Below are 6,000 nucleotides of genomic sequence, written 5' to 3'. Positions count from 1 at the left end.
TTGCAAGGATGATGCAACAGGTGCAGTTCAATAATGGTGATGCATCACATGCACAGAAAAAAGGGTAAAAATCATATGCTATGTCAAGAGCTGTAGAACAACATTCAAAATTTTCAACAACATCTTATGATTAAAATTTTTTAACAAATTAGATACAGAACATACCTCACCATAATGAAGGTCATACTTGTTGAGTCCAGGGGTAATATCACACGCAGTGATGAAAAGCTGAGAGCTTCTCTTCTAAGATTAGGAACAAGACAAGTATAACCCCATTACTTGATGTATCTCTGGTAGTCCTAGGCAGAGCAATTAGGCAAGAAAAAGTCATACAGGGGCGGGTTAAGTCATTACTTACAATGTCAGCATCCCACATCAGGTCTGGGCCAGGCTAAAGCCAGGATCCATGCATTCCATCTGAGTCTCCTACATTGGTGGAAGGGGTTCAAGTATTTGGGCCATCTTTTGGTGCTTTCCCAGGCACATTAGCAGGAAGCCTAAAAGGAAGTGGAGCAGCAGGACTCTATCTGGTACTCTGATATGGGATGCTAGCATCATAAGTGAGGCTTAACACACTGCACCACAAAACTGCCCCCACTGAAGCACTTTATACCCTGTCACCTATTTAAAAAAAAAATGAAACAATCCCATTTACAAGAGCACAAAAATGCAACACATGGAAGTAAAAAATCTCTACTCTAAAACTATAAACTATTGACAAAAAAATGAAGAACACACATGTCTCATGTTCACGTATTAAGGTAATATGATTGATAGGTCTATCCCACTAAAAGTAGCTTTCAGATTTAATGTAATCTCAATCAAAATATTTTTTCTTTTTTTAAGATTTATTTATTTATTTGAAAGTTGGAGTTACACAAAGAAAGAAGGAGAGGCAGAGAGAAAGAGAGAGGTGTTCCATCCAATGGTTCACTCCTCAGATGGCTGTAATGGCCAGAGCTGCGCCGATCCGAAGCCAGGAGCCAGAAGCTTATTCTGGGTCTCCCACGTGGGTGCAAGGGCCCAAGGAATTGGGCCATCTTCTGCTTTCCCAGGCCATAGCAGAGAGCTGGATCAGAAGTGGAGCAGCCGGGGTTTGAACCAGCGCCCATTTGGGATGCCAGTGCTTCAGGCCAGGGCGATAACCTGCTGCACCACAGTGCCGGACCCCAGTGACATTTTTCATAGAAATAGGGAAAAATCTCAAAATTCTTGTAGAATCACAAAAGACCTTAAATGACTAAAGCAATTATGAATAAAAAGAACACATCTGGAGGAATCATTCTACCTGATTTCAAACTATACCACAAAATTAATGTAATTAAAACAGCATGTAAATGGCATGAAACAGACACAGACACATAAACTAGTGGATCAGGATAAAGAGCTCAAAAATGATACCATGCATTTACAGTCAATTAATCATCTACAAAAGTATTAAGAACACACTTGGGAGAAATGACATTGTCTGCAATAACTGGAGTTGGGAAACTGGATATCCACATTTAGAAGAATGAAATGAGACCGTTTTGTCTCATCATATAAAAAGTCAACTCAAAATGTATTAAAGACAAGTGCAAGACATGGAATGAGGAAATAAGTAGGAAATACATAGGGAAAAAGCATATTGCTATTAGGCTGGGCGAAGAGTCTTTGAATATGATTTGGATATGACCCCAAAGGCATAGAAAAGAAATCAAAAATAGCCTGAATTACATCAATCTCAAAAGTATTTGCATAACACAGGAAAATTCAGCACAATGAAGAGACAACCCATGAAATGTGAGAAAATTTATGCAAATCTTATCTCAGATAAGGCGTGTTCCAAATACACGAGAAATCAAAACAACTTTAGAGCAAGAACCAAATAATCCTATCTAAAACTGGGTAGAAAATACATAGATATTTTTCAAAGGCAAACACTTAAATGGGCAACAGGTATGTGGTCAGCATCTCAACCAGGGAAATACACATTAAAGCCTCAATGTGGAGTGTACAAAATGCCAGATTAAGCTGCTGCTTAGTACACCCAGTCCCCTATCAGAGTGTGTGGAATTGAGTCCCACGTCCACTTCTTATCTAGCTTTCTGCTAATGTACACATTTGTGGGTAGCAGATAATGACTCAAGTACTTGGGGCCTTGTCTCTCACATGACTTGAGTTCCAATCTCCTGGCTTTGGTTTGATCCAGCCTGAGCTGGGTGAGCATTTGAGGAGTGAATTAGTAGATGAAGGATCTCTCTTTCTCTCACACTCTATCTCTCTCTCGACCATCTCTCTCTTCCCTTTTTCTCTCTCCCTCATCTTCTCCCCTTCAAATGAATGAAAAAAAAATAAACTTAAAAAAAAAAAAAAAAACTCAATGAAATATGTAAGGTCACCACAAAACACACCAGACACCGGAGGGAGTAAGGGAAAGCATTTATTGGGGAAAACCCAGCAGGTTGGAGGGAAGGGACAAGGAAGGAAAAAGAGAGTAAGAGAGAGAGGAGAGGAGAGGAGAGGAGAGGAGAGGAGAGGAGAGGAGAGGAGAGGAGAGGAGAGGGGAGGGGAGGGGAGGGGAGGGGAGCCAAGAGAGAGCAGAGAGCACAGAGAGCCACGCCTTCAGGAACAGGTCCTTTTAAAACTTTGCCAGAGGGTAGGCAGGGAAGAAGAAACAGTGAATCCCATTAAATGAGAATGGAGCTGACACTGGTGGTTGGGCCATGTGACCACCTGGATTCCAGCAATGGCGGCTGGGGATAGAGCCTAGGATGGTGTTAGGGTGTAGATCATGCCATAGATAAGACTGTGCCATTTTCCTAACAAAATATCATTTCACATCTGTTAGAATGGTTATTACCAAATAATTCAAAAGATAACATTTATTGATAAGCGTGTAGAGAATAAGGGGCCCTTATATATTGTTGGGGAAAAAAAAAAAACATTGTGTACAGTCATTATGGAAAAGAATATAAAAATTCTTCAAAAATATTATATGACCCAATAATAACACTTGTGACTGTATAGTCAAAGGAAATAAAATCAGTATCTTAAAGAAATATCTGCACACTTACGAACTGTAGCAGTGTTCACAGTAAACAAGATACAAAATCAACCTGAATGTTCATTAATGGAAATGTAAATTTAAAAATGTGACATATAACTATGTACCATGAAATATTAGTCAACCTTAAAAGAGAAGAAAATCTATCATGGAAACAACATGGATTAACCTAGAAAACATTATGCTATGGGGCCGGCACTGTAGCATAGTGGGCAAAGCCACCACTTGCAGTACCAGCATTCCATATGGGTGCTGGTTCAAGTCCTGGCTACTGACTTCTGATCCACCTCTCTGCTATGGCTTGGGAAAGCAGTAGAAGATGCTCCAGGTCCTTGGTCCCCTGCACCTGTGTGGGAGACACGGAAGAAGCTCCTGGCTCCTGGCTTCAGATAAGTGCAGCTCCAGCTGTTGTGGGCAATTGGGGAGTGAACCAGCAATTGGAAGAACTCTCTCTCTCTCTCTCTCTGCCTCTCCTTCTCTTTCTGTGTACCTCTGACTTTCAAATAAATAAATACATCTTTAAAAATTATGCTAAATGAAATAAGTGAACCCAAATTTTCCATTTTCAGGATGCAAAGAGGTGTGTACTAATTTAAAATCAAGCAAGCAAAGGAAAAAGCAAGTTTGAGAAACAAAGTGAAATAAACTTCTCCCTCCACGGTGCGTGATTTTTAATTTGATTTGATTTTAGTTTTATTATTTTTGTTAGATAAACAGCAGCTTTGTTTTTTTTAACTTTTATTTAATGATCTCATTAATACGCAGAATCCAAAAATTTCAAGTCATAATAACTTGAAATAAAACTTTAGGGACTTGGCTGGCGCCACGGCTCACTAGGCTAATCCTCTGCCTAGCAGCGCCAGCACACCAGGTTCTAGTCCCGGTCAGGGCGCCAGATTCTGTCCCGGTTGCCCCTCTTCCAGGCCAGCTCTCTGCTGTGGCCCCGGAGTGCAGTGGAGGATGGTCCAGGTGCTTGGGCCCTGCACCCCAAGGGAGACCAAGAGAAGCACCTGGCTCCTGCCTTTGGATCAGTGCAGTGCGCCGGCCGCAGCGTGCCAGCCGTGGTGGCCATTGGAGGGTGAACCAACGGCAAAGGAAGACCTTTCTCTCTGTCTCTCTCTCTCACTGTCCACTCTGCCTGTAAAAAAAAAAAAAAAAAAAAAAAAAAGAAAAGAAAAGAAAAAGAAAAAGAAAAAAAAGAAAACTTTAGGGACTAATAGATATTTTATCTATCATGTCTTTATGCCAACCATAATAATTTATATAGAATACATATAGCTTATGTATAGGATAAGTGCATTTAAAATGTTGATCCTCCTGTTTTTCAGAGATTGTTATCATCTTATCCTAATATAAGATTAGTCTCTGAAAATAAATGTAATTAAAATAGTTATGAAATTCTATTTCCTTGTAAAGTCATTGACATTCAGTGAAAAGACAGTGGCTTAGGATAAGTAAATCTTAAGTATTTTAACCGTATCTTATTCCTGGAAAATAGCCTAAAATAATCAAGAAACATCAAAGAAAAAATAGTTATAAAGCCATTTAGATGCCCAAGTATACTCTAAATTTTATTTTGTTTACTTCTGAAAAGAAAAACTGGCTGCTGTTGTGCCAATCTGACTTCCATGACCCTTTTTAAGCTTCCGTATCTAGGATATATTTTGCTCATGATTGAATAGGGGCCCAAGCTGAATGACAGGTTTTCCCCTCACTTCCCAGAGTAGAAGCCTGGGTTAATTTAGAACTTCTTCCAAATACTTCAGGTTTTTGGGAGTATACCTTTGGATTTTGGTAATTTATTCAAAGTAAAAACAAATATGTTTCTAGGATTTTCCATTTTCAGGATGCAAAGAAGTGTGTACTAATTTAAAATCAAGCAAGCAAAGGAAAAAGCAAGCTTGATAAGCAAAGTGAAATAAACTTTTCCCTCCACTGTGCGTGATTTTTAATTTTTAATTTTATTTGATTTTAGTTTTATTATTTTTGTTAGATAAACAGCAGCTTTGTTTTTTTTTTTTAACTTTTATTTAATGAATATAATTTCCAAAGTACAGCTTATGGAGTACAATGGCTTCCCCCCCATACCTTTCCTCCCAACCGCAACCCTCCCCTTTCCTGCTCCCTCTCCCCTTCCATTCACATCAAGATTCATTTTCAATTCTTTTTATACACAGAAGATAAGTTTAGCATATATTAAGTAAAGATTTCAACAGTTTGCATCCACATAGAATCACAAAATGAAAAATACTGTTTGAGTACTAGTTATAGCATTAAATCACAATGTACAGCATATTAAGGACAGAGATCCTATATGAGGAGTAAGTACACAGTGATTCCTGTTGTTGACTTAACAAATTGACACTCTTGTTTATGGCATCAGTAATCACCCTAGGCTCTTGTCATGAGCTGCCAAGGGTATGGAAGCCTTTTGAGTTCACCGACTCTGATCATATTAAGACAAGCTCGTAGTCAGAGTGGAAGTTCTCTCCTCCCTTCAGAGAAAGGTACCCCCTTCTTTGATGACCTGTTCTTTCCACTGGGATTTCACTCACGGAAATCTTTCATTTAGTTTTTTTTTTTTTTTTTTTTTTTTTTTTTTTCAGAGTGTCTTGGCTTTCCATGCCTGAAATACTCTCATGGGCTTTTCAGCCGGATCCACATGATTTAAGGGCTGATTCTGAGGCCAGAGTGCTGTTTAGGACATCCACCATTCTACGAGTCTGCTGTGTATCTCACTTCCCATGTTGGATCATTCTCTCCCTTTTTGATTCTATCAGCTAGCATTTGCAGACACTATTCTTGTTTATGTGATATCTTTGGTTCTTATTCCTATCATTACAATAAATCGTGAACAAAAATTGATCACTGGGACTAGTGAGATGGCATTGGTACATGCCACCTCGATGGGATTGAATTGGAATCCCCTGGTATGTTTCTAACTATACCATTTG

The sequence above is a fragment of the Oryctolagus cuniculus genome, chromosome 3 (genome assembly GCF_051225735.1).
Source record: "Oryctolagus cuniculus isolate XC-2025 breed Fujian yellow rabbit chromosome 3, ASM5122573v1, whole genome shotgun sequence".
In the NCBI taxonomy this organism is placed as follows: Eukaryota; Metazoa; Chordata; class Mammalia; order Lagomorpha; family Leporidae; genus Oryctolagus; species Oryctolagus cuniculus.
This window is presented reverse-complemented; position numbering follows the sequence as displayed.